The sequence below is a fragment of the Cavia porcellus genome, unplaced genomic scaffold, assembly GCF_034190915.1.
Source record: "Cavia porcellus strain 051 isolate PalLab524CR breed Dunkin Hartley unplaced genomic scaffold, mCavPor4.1 scaffold_24, whole genome shotgun sequence".
Taxonomy (NCBI): Eukaryota; Metazoa; Chordata; class Mammalia; order Rodentia; family Caviidae; genus Cavia; species Cavia porcellus.
The window spans coordinates 43,526,527-43,536,120 of record NW_026947507.1 but is presented as its reverse complement, the minus strand read 5'-3'; positions in this window follow the sequence as shown (position 1 = coordinate 43,536,120).

Genomic DNA, 9,594 nt, shown 5'->3' with positions numbered 1-9,594 from the left:
ATTCTGGTTCAGGTCTACAGTGTCCTCTGAGGCCTGGTGCATGTGGCAGGTGATGGCCGTGGGCACTCTGCTCACCAGTGGATTTGTCTGTGGCTGTACTCCTGGCGGAGCATGCTGCGAGCGTGGGTCTGGTGGGAGGGAGTCACTGAGGGTGCGGCCAGGAGGGGTCCTTTTGTCCCTGGCTCCTCCTCGCCCTCCTTGTTTCCCAGATGCCATGGGCTATGCAGCTTTCCTCTGCCATGTCCATCAGCCCCCTCAATTCTGCCTTGGCACCTGCTGGCCACAAACTAAATCCTCTGAAAACTGTGAGCCCAGGTAAACCGCTCCCCATGAAGTTGTGGGTGTTGGCTATTGTGTCCCTGCAGCAGGAAAGAGGGATGGAACGGGGAAGAGCTGTGGGTGTAACAAGAAAGGGGAGAGGCCGAGAGGGAGGGCCGATGCCCTCCTTATCAGAGCAGGGTACCTGGTCCAAGTCCTGGAAAGTGGTAGGTGCTCAATTAATGTATTAAATTGACAAAGTTTGGTGAGGCACCTCTGTATTCCCAGCACTTGGGAGGCTGGGGCAGGAGGATGCACATGAGTTTGAAACCAGTCTGGACTGCATAGTCAGCCCAAGACCAACCTGAACCAGATGGCGAGACCCTGTCTCAAAAAAAAAAAAAAAAAAAGGATTTCAGGCCAGGGATTTAGCTCAGCAGCATAAGCACCTGCCTGGTAAGTGTGAGGTGGTGAGTTTGATCCCTGGTACCAAAAAAAAAAAAGGAATTTCATTGAAATTCTCCACATTACAATGACTAATGGGTTACAATTCAACCACTAGATAACAGAGGTGCAATTAAAGTGTACTTTTTCTACTTAAAAAGGGGATTTTTTTTCTCTTCCCCATTAGTTTATCAGGGCAGGTTAATTTACAGATTAGTATCTTTATTCCAGAATGGATAAGATAGAGAGGGAAGCACATGGATGAGCCTGAGGACACAAGCTCCAACCTGGGAAAATGTGTTAGGGCTGCAGACACCCACCAGATGATGCCTACTCTGCCATCTACTTCCTGGGTCTTTACTGGGCCACTCGGGGTGGGCTCGAGGTGCGCTCTGCACAGGGTCCCTGCTTCTCCTAAATCCCCCTTCTGCTTATCTTTTCTGGGCACTGATCGAGTGCTCAAACTGCAAACATCACCTTCCTCCTCTTCTATTTCCGACTTCCTGCCCTTCCCCTAGCCAGGTGGAAGACGGAGGAAACAATATAAACACGCACCTGTTATGATTTGTGTCCGGATGTCCTCCCAGAGCCTCATGCGGTCTTGGGGCAGGCTTCTTCCGGAGGTGGCTGAAGCTAGTGTGTGACTGATTCCTGGTGCAGTGCTGGGGTGAAGGCTGGGTGACTGATCGTTTCACTGATTGGGTTGGCACTGCCCTGCTCGCAGCAGTCTGGATAAGATAGAAGGGGCAGAAAGAGGCTTGCTTGTTTCTCCCTTTGCTCTTGCTGCTTTTGCTGTCCTCTGCAGCCCAGTTGCCATGAACAGGTGCCCCTGTGCCATGCCACCCTGCCTTGCAGCCGGCTGCCCAGGGACTGAACCCCGACAAACTGTGAGCTGACTAACCCTTTCCCCCTTTAACTCTGGGTGTCAGGTAGTTCTCAGCAATGAGAGAAAATAGCTAAGACAGCAGCCAAAGTCTTCTAAAGAATCTCAGGATTTAAAGACTCCTTAGAAGTCATTTAACGCAGGGGCAGGCAAACTCCGGGAAGGGCCTGGCCATGTTGCAGGTGCTCGGATTGCGGCCGACTGTGTCCCAGCTCCTCACCTCCACTGTAGTTGTGCAGATGCCCTGTGCTTGTGTTGTTTATAACAGTATGCAGGCAAATGTGTGGAGCTCACTCCAATAAATCTCATTTATATAACAGGCAGTCAGTTAGATTTGGTTGGAGAAAGAGAGTTTGCCAACCCAGACCCCACCAACAGATGATAAACCTGACACCAGTTAGCTTGAGGAAGAGCACAGCTAGAAACCCACATTTGGATCCCAGAGAGGGGCTCCTACCAGACAGAGACACTCAAATGTTACTTGCGTGGCCAAGCACAGTGGCTCATGCCTGTAGTTCAGCCTCCGGAGGCTAAGACAGGAGGACCTCAAGTTCAACATCAGCCTGGCAACATCAAGACCCTGTCTCACAACGAACTGGGCTAAGAATGTAGCTCAGTGGTAAAGCACCCCTGGGTTCAGTTCCCAGTACTGCAAAAAGAAAGAAGGAGAGAAGGAAAGGAAAGAAGAGAAAGATTTTACTTGAATAAACATCATGAGGAAGGTGGGAGTTATGAAAAGTAGATTCCTCAGAGGTTTTCTACGTGTCAGGAGTGGGTACAGGGGATTGAACTCAGGGCCTCTGCACTGAGTTACATCCCATCCTTCTTTTATGATTTATTTGGAGGCAGGCTCTCTTTAAATCGCCTAGACAGGGCTTGAAGTTGGCATCCTCCCACCTGAGTCTCCCAGAGTGCAAGGATTCCAGGCATGCATCACTACTCCCAGCTACCTCAGAGACTGCTGAAAGTCTACAGTGAGAACTAGACTGTGGCTCTTAAAAGCACACTCAGTTCTGGTGCCTTGACCCAAGACCACATGATGGATTCTCACATGCCCAGGCACTCTGTGTCACAGAAGGCTAGGCGGGTGTCCAGGCTGTTCTGAAAGCTTCGCCCCTCAGCCCACTCTGCTAGCTACTCCCCGCATCCCTTGGACCAACTAGGGAGCAGCAGGCCATGCCTTGGCCCAGGGGTGTTCTGGTGGGGGGGCACCGGTGTCCTCACAGCATCAGTCAGCTGGCAGGATGCTCACAGCAGGTGTCTGGTGCAGAACTTTCATGCCTGAGCTGTTCCCTTCTCCCTCATCCTGTACACCTGGCACCCACCCTCCTATCCCTGAAGGCCGACTTTGTCTTCCCCACCTTGTCCAGGACAAAGCCTCTGTTCTCTAGGAGGCCACCTGTCCCCCTCCCCCATGTTTAAGAAATGTAATTCCTGAGAAACGCGGCAGGTGGAGGACAGATGCCAGTAAGAGATACAGTAAGAGATACTCAGGCTTCTGCATACAGACAATCAATTTTCCCAACACCATTCGCTAAAGAGCCCGTCTTTCATCTAGTGTGTGATTTTGGCCCCTTCATGGAAGTTTAGATGGCTGTACACTGAAATGACACCCAGGATTTGGAGGCAGGTGTGTTTATGTTAATGGGCACTGATTGGGATCATTCCCAGAATATCAGGCCCCCGTCTCTGGTGGTCCAGGGCTTAGATGGGTTAAGCAAGCAGCGAATTGTCAGGTCGGAGTTGGTTTATACAATGTGCATCACAGTGACCAGCTGTTTCTAAGAGACAGGGGCAACCGGAACTGGAACAGGAACTATTTATTCCCTGAGCAACTAAGAAACTGAAGCATACTGGCTGGAGGGGCCTTTTCTGGTACAGCTGAATGTGTCTGGGATTGTTTCTGCACGTTCTGCTCTATTCCATGGATCCAAGAGTCTGCTTTTGTGCCCATGCCATGCTGGTTTTATCACTGTAGCTTTGTACTGTAACCTAAAGCTGGGGTTGTGATGCCTCCTGCTTCGGTCATGTTGCCTGGGATTGCTGTTGCTATCCTGGGTCTCTTCTGTGGATCAAGAATACTTAGCCTCTGGCTCACAGACTGCTTGAGTCTAGAAACCTCTGTTGTAGGGACCCACACTGCAGTTTCTCCCATTCCCAACACAGACAGGGTGAGGACAGGGAGGAGGTGGCCCCCCTCTTCCTCCGCCCTCACTTGCCCCCCGCCCTTCTGTCTTCTCCCTGCCTGCTCTGCTTTCCTCCCTTCTCTGCTTCTAGGCCCCACGCTGGCTTCCCTTCCCCTTCTGTAAAATGGTCCCCAGGAAGCTCGATATTAATCACTGTGCCACGTGGAGCAGTAAATATTTAGCCTCCCTGCTGCCTGTTCCTTAGTCGGAGATCACATTTCTGGTCCTAAAGAATTTTCAGGGAGGAAATGGATGCACCTTGAGACCGTACTATTCTGTGGAATAAGTCAACCTTAAACTGCATGGTGGCTCTTGTATGAGGGTCTCAAAGTGTAAGTAAACCAAAGAGCAAAATAAAAGAGAGATGACCAGGAGCAAGGACAGAGATCTTCTGAAACTGAAAGAGGACCAAACAATAGAGGAGGAGAAGGGAAGGGAGGGAAGGGAGATGAGGTAAAAATTACGATGTAATTTATACCCATACTGGTTCCCCAAGGTGACTGGAATCATTAGGTATTGCAAACATGGGCTAATAAAAATAAAAATTAAAACGTTTATATATAATGTATAAAATAATTTTTAAGAATTGTAGTCCTAGGTGACTTATTACTTGTCTATGTCTATTGCTTTGTTTGTTTGTTTTTGTCTTTTTGAGACAGGGTCTCACTATGCAGTGCAGGCTGGCCTTCAGCTCACTTTGTAGCCCACGCTGGCCTTGAATTTGCAGTGATCCTCCTGCCTCAGGGCCGGGATCACAGGCGGCCACCATCACTGCTTTTCCCCTCTCCGAGCCTGAGGCTGTGAACCCAGCGTTGTTAGGCATCTGAGCGCAGTGGCGCCCCCTAGTGTCGGCTGTGTAGGCGGCACGCAGCTCGCGTGAAGCAGGTGAATGAAGCTCCAGACCTGAGCCACCTGGTTTTCAGCACCTTGCTGGTCTGCGGGGCAGTGGCTTCGCGAGGCAGCACCCAGGACAGCGTGACACATGTCACCGGGGCACTAGGAGGCTCTTCGAGACGGAACCATTAGATAGAGCGGGTCTCATATGATCTTTATTTTTTGAGTTTTGTTTCGCTGATGTCTCCATAAGAAACTCTAAGTTTAGAAATACGTAAGAAGGGGCTGGGGATTTAGCTCAGCGGCATAAGCGCCTGCCTTGCAAACGTGTGGTCGTGAGTTCCATCCTGGTACCGATAAAAAAAAAAAAAAAAAAAAAAGAAAAGAAATAACGTAAGATCTAGAATTGGTTCCATGCCACGCGGTTCTGGAGCAGGCCGTCCCGCTGGCTCTCAGACAGAAATCCCGGCCTCTCGGTCTTGCCTGCCATCAAACCCGCATTTGCCTCTGTGCCAGGACTGCGCCTGGATCCCAAGGGCAGAGATTCCCAGCTCGCCCGCCCTGCAGCTCGGGGACCTGCTCCTGATGTCACCAGGGCGAGAGACTGGCCCCGGAACTGTGCACAGCACCCGGGGGAAGCAGCTGTCGCCCTATCCACAGTGACACCCAGAGCAGCTCACAGAGAAGGCCCTGGGCTGCTGCCGGTGGTCTTTGGGGCGTCACGGCTGCAAAGGTGGCAAGAGCCGGGCGGGACAGCGGCCAGAGCGTGACAGAGCCAAGCCAGTCCCAAATGACCCCGTTTTCCCGCTCTGCTTCCGGGGGTAGAAACAGTTCCCCAGGTCAGGGAGGAAGCCCTGGGCCTCCCGGTCCCGTGCAGCCTCTTGTTCTGTTTGAGGTCAATCTTTACGGCGTGGCCACATTTCCCATGTATGACCACCATGTCCCCTCGGGTTCTCTCCCTTCTTCCAGAGTTTTACCCAAATCTGCTCACCATTCTTTGAGCCCACCGAGTCTTCCCTGCTCCCCTCTAGCCCTCTCCTGACACAGCGCTCTTCGTTCCTAGTGGTTTCTTCCTTCTTTTTTTCCTTTCATGCTTCTGGCTTTTCCAAGACAGGGTCTTCCATTGTAGCCCAGGCTGGTCTTGAATTTGCAGAGATCCTCCTGCCTCAGCCTCCTGAGTGCTGGGATAACAGGCGGACGCCCTGTGCACAGATCACCCTGCGTATTTTCCTCCTGCCTCTGTCTCAGCCCTTCACTCCCCCCGCTGAGTGCCCTAAGCTTAAAGACCAGCAGCCTTTCTGTCTGTCCTCACAGTGGCCCTTCCCAACCTGCCTTGCATCCCTGTCTTCCTCGAATCTGCAGCTGGCTGGAGAAGCTTTGGGGACAATTCTAGTGCAATGCTGATTGATGGCCCTGGCCTAACGCTGCCCTCAGGGGATCAGACTGGCTCAAATGTGGGGCATCCAGAAGTTCACCCTCATTTCTGCTAACCCATCAGCTCAAGCCCATCCTGTGGGCTCTGTCTACTTCTGCCCCATGGGTTCCACTTGGCTTTGCCTGGTTTCCACCGAGAAGCAGCTCTCAGGAGGCTGAAGCAGGGAACCCCAGCAGTGTCCAGGAGTGGGGTGGCCAGGCCCCAGGATGGACAGAGGCTCAGTCACCAGAGCACTGGGTGCAGCAGCCTGAGCCTGGCTTTCACTTGTGCACCGCTCCCCTATCCTGTCTTCCTCTCCCTCATTCCCCAGGAACTGCTGGCTCATTTCCCCCTGCTGTGCAGCACAATTCAGCTTTGGCTTGGGCTTTGCAGAGCATTGTCACCTATTAGTGGACACAGCACTGACATCCTGGGTCAAGACCAGAAAATCCCTGCATGCACGCTAAAGCTAAGTCCTGTCTTGTGAAATGTTTTGCTCATACTATATAAAACACACATTGTTATTGGGGGGAATATGTTTGGTTTTGTTTATTTTTTGGGACATCATCATGCTGTGTAGTCTGGGCTGCTCTGAAACTCACTATGTAGCCCAGGCTGGCCTCAAACTTGTGAGGTTCCTCCTGCCTCAGCCTCCAGCATGCTGGGATTACAGCATATGCCACCCGCCCCAGCTTGTTTTGCTTTGCTGAGACAGGGTCTGACTCCATGTTTCAGGCTGTTTTTGAACTCACCACGTATGTAGTGCAGGCTGGCTTTGAACTCTCAGTGATCCTCCTTTCTCAGTACTAAAGGTTGTGGGTAAAAAGAAGAAGACCCCCAAACATTGCCTGGCCCCAGGGGGTGAATTTAGCTCTGTCGGCTTCCAGGGAGGCTTAGCACCAAAGACCCCTGCGGGACTGCAAGCTCAGCCTGCAGCAGATTTCTATGTTCTGCGACAGCAGCCACCCTGAGCTTGGCCAGCGTCCAGGCAGGACGATGAGAGAGCAGAGCAGCGCGCAGCTCAGCGCCTTGGTCGGTTCCCTGTTGCACTGATTCTAGGCGGCTGTGTAACAGAAACCCTGTGACAGAAACGGAGTTAATTCGGAGCCCTGAGCAGGGCAAGTCTCTGCAGAGGAGTGGCGTTAGTGTCTCCACGACTGCCCTAGTTTCTCTTTGCACTTTTCCTGTAAACTCATTCTGTAGTTTTTAGTACGTGTGCTGCCCCAGGGAGGACCCTGGAAATTTCTGAACTGATTAGCAGTTAAAAGAAAAACATTTACATTTCAAGTGCAAAAGAAATGTCTAAAGGATTCTTAGTAGGGCTCTAAAATCCAACCGCTCGGCCAGTCACACATGCACCTGCACACGCTGTGGATTCGCCGGGCATCTACATGGACTTTCATTTCTGCATCAGCTCTGCTTGGCTGTGGAGCACAGAGGTGGTGGCATCGGCCTCTAATCCCAGCACTCGGGAGGCTGAGGCAGGAGGAGGGTGGTGAGTCTGAGGCCAAGCTGGGCAGCAGGTTGGGGCGGGGCTTAGGTTCTGAGGCTCCGCCCTCGTGAGGTCGCCATTATAAAAGGGCTTGAAGCTACGAGTCAAATCTTTTACAGCCTTGCTGTCTGTGTCTCTTTCACTTGTTTGGTTTTGAGATAAGGCCTCACTCTGGTAGTCCAGCCTGGCCTGGAGCTCACTGTGTGGCTCAGGCTGGCCTCAGAGTCTCCTGCCTTAGACTCCTGAGTGCTGGGGTTACAGGTCGCATGACCAGACCCAATGCTCTCTTTTCCCTCCGCAACTGCTCCAGGCACTGCAGCAGGAGAAGCCTCACCGGAGTCAGCACTTCTTTTCTAGCCTCCACACTGGGGGAATAGATTGCTCTTACCTAGAGGATGCGCCTGGCAAGGCCCGGAACATAGTTCACTATCGCTCTTGATGCCTCATAGCTCCTTCATCTATTCAACCTATACACACTTGCTGAGCATCTGCTCCAGGCAGCAGTTGGTTGCTGTCTGACAGGGTAGAGAAATCAACTAGAAAGGCAGCAAAAAGAGCCACACCCAAAGTTAATCAACGTGGCACAGTGCTGAGTTGAATGGGAGACATGAGGTGATGACCCGCCATGCAGAGATGTGTGGAGCATTCCAGGAGGCGCCTGGCTGGTGCAAAGGCCCTGGGGCAAGGTGAGCTGGGTTTCTGTGAGGAATGGAAACAAAGTTGCCTTGTCCAGAGTGCTGTGGACAGACAGAGAGCCAGTGTGAGGCAGGTCAGAAGATCACCCCGGGGCCAGATCCTAGAGACTGTGGCTCAGAGGACAGGGTCTGGACAGTATTCTACACACAGTGAGAAATCCCTGGGCAGCTTTAAGCCTAGGGATCCTTTGGTGCATGGCATGTATTCTAAAAGGTCACTCGCAGTTCTGTGAAGGGGACAGGACTGGAGCAGGAGAGATCAGCGAGGCTGATACTGTGGGGTAAAGCTAGGGGCGATGGTGGAGTGGGCTGGGGTGGACTTGGGTGGGGAGTGGAGACAGGAGTGGGGGAAGGGAAGGGCTGGGGTGTGTGCTGGGTTCGGGCTTCACAGAAAAGAGCTGGAAAATTCTTTGACAGGAAAGTTCCCGGGTTGTGAGCTTAAGCAGCTCAGCAGACCACGTGGCCCCTTTTTCCTTCCCTCCCTCATCTCCCCTCCCTTCCTTTCCTTTCTCTCCCTCCCTGACCCAGTGCTGGGATTGAAAGCACCCAGGGCCTTTGCACTGAGTATACTCCAGCCCTTCCTTTATTTTCTATGTTGAGATAGGGTCTCACTAAATTACCCAGGCGGGGCTCGTACTCGAAGTGCCGCTGCCTCAGCCTCCCAGAGTGCTGGGGTTACAGGTGTGGATCGCTGCATCCAGGCCTGTTGCCTTTCCGAGATGATGAAAATGACTGCAGCAGAACATCTGGGTGTCCAGGAAGGAAGCACGAGTTCTCTTCTGAGCGCGCTCACGCGAGGAGCCTGGGAGCCCGTGCCTGTGTCAGCCCAGAGTTCTGGGCGGAGGGGAGAGGTCTGAGGACCGGCGGGCCCCCAGTCTCTGGTGAGGGTTAGCTAAGCCCACTTCAGTGTCTCATGAACCACAGAGCTGCCTCTGGGTGCTTTTCATTCCCAACTTGACCCAGTCTTGCAGATATAGCTGGTGGCTGTCACTGGAACCAGATGCTGGAAGAAGGGAGGGGGAGGGGGAAGGGAAGGGCGGGTGCGCTGGCTTCTCGCCCTTGGGTGTGACCTGTCTTCATTTCTGCCCTGTGCCTGGTTCTTGTGATGCCCATTTTGCAGATGAACAAACAGGAGCTCAGGTCAGGGGATCCCTTCGTCCCACTTGGTCCAGTGGGCCCGTGTGGCCTCTGCTTGCTGCGTGCCCTTCCCACAGTCTCTTCATCTCTCTGACCTGCGGTTCTTTCCTTTATTTAACGAGATGGCAAGAATGGATTCTGTGGTCTCATCGGGCTCTAATATGCTGGATTCTGAATGCATTTAAATGAGTGGCATTTGTGGTTTTGGGGTATTTATTTATTTATTGGGACAGGGTCTCACTATGCAGTTC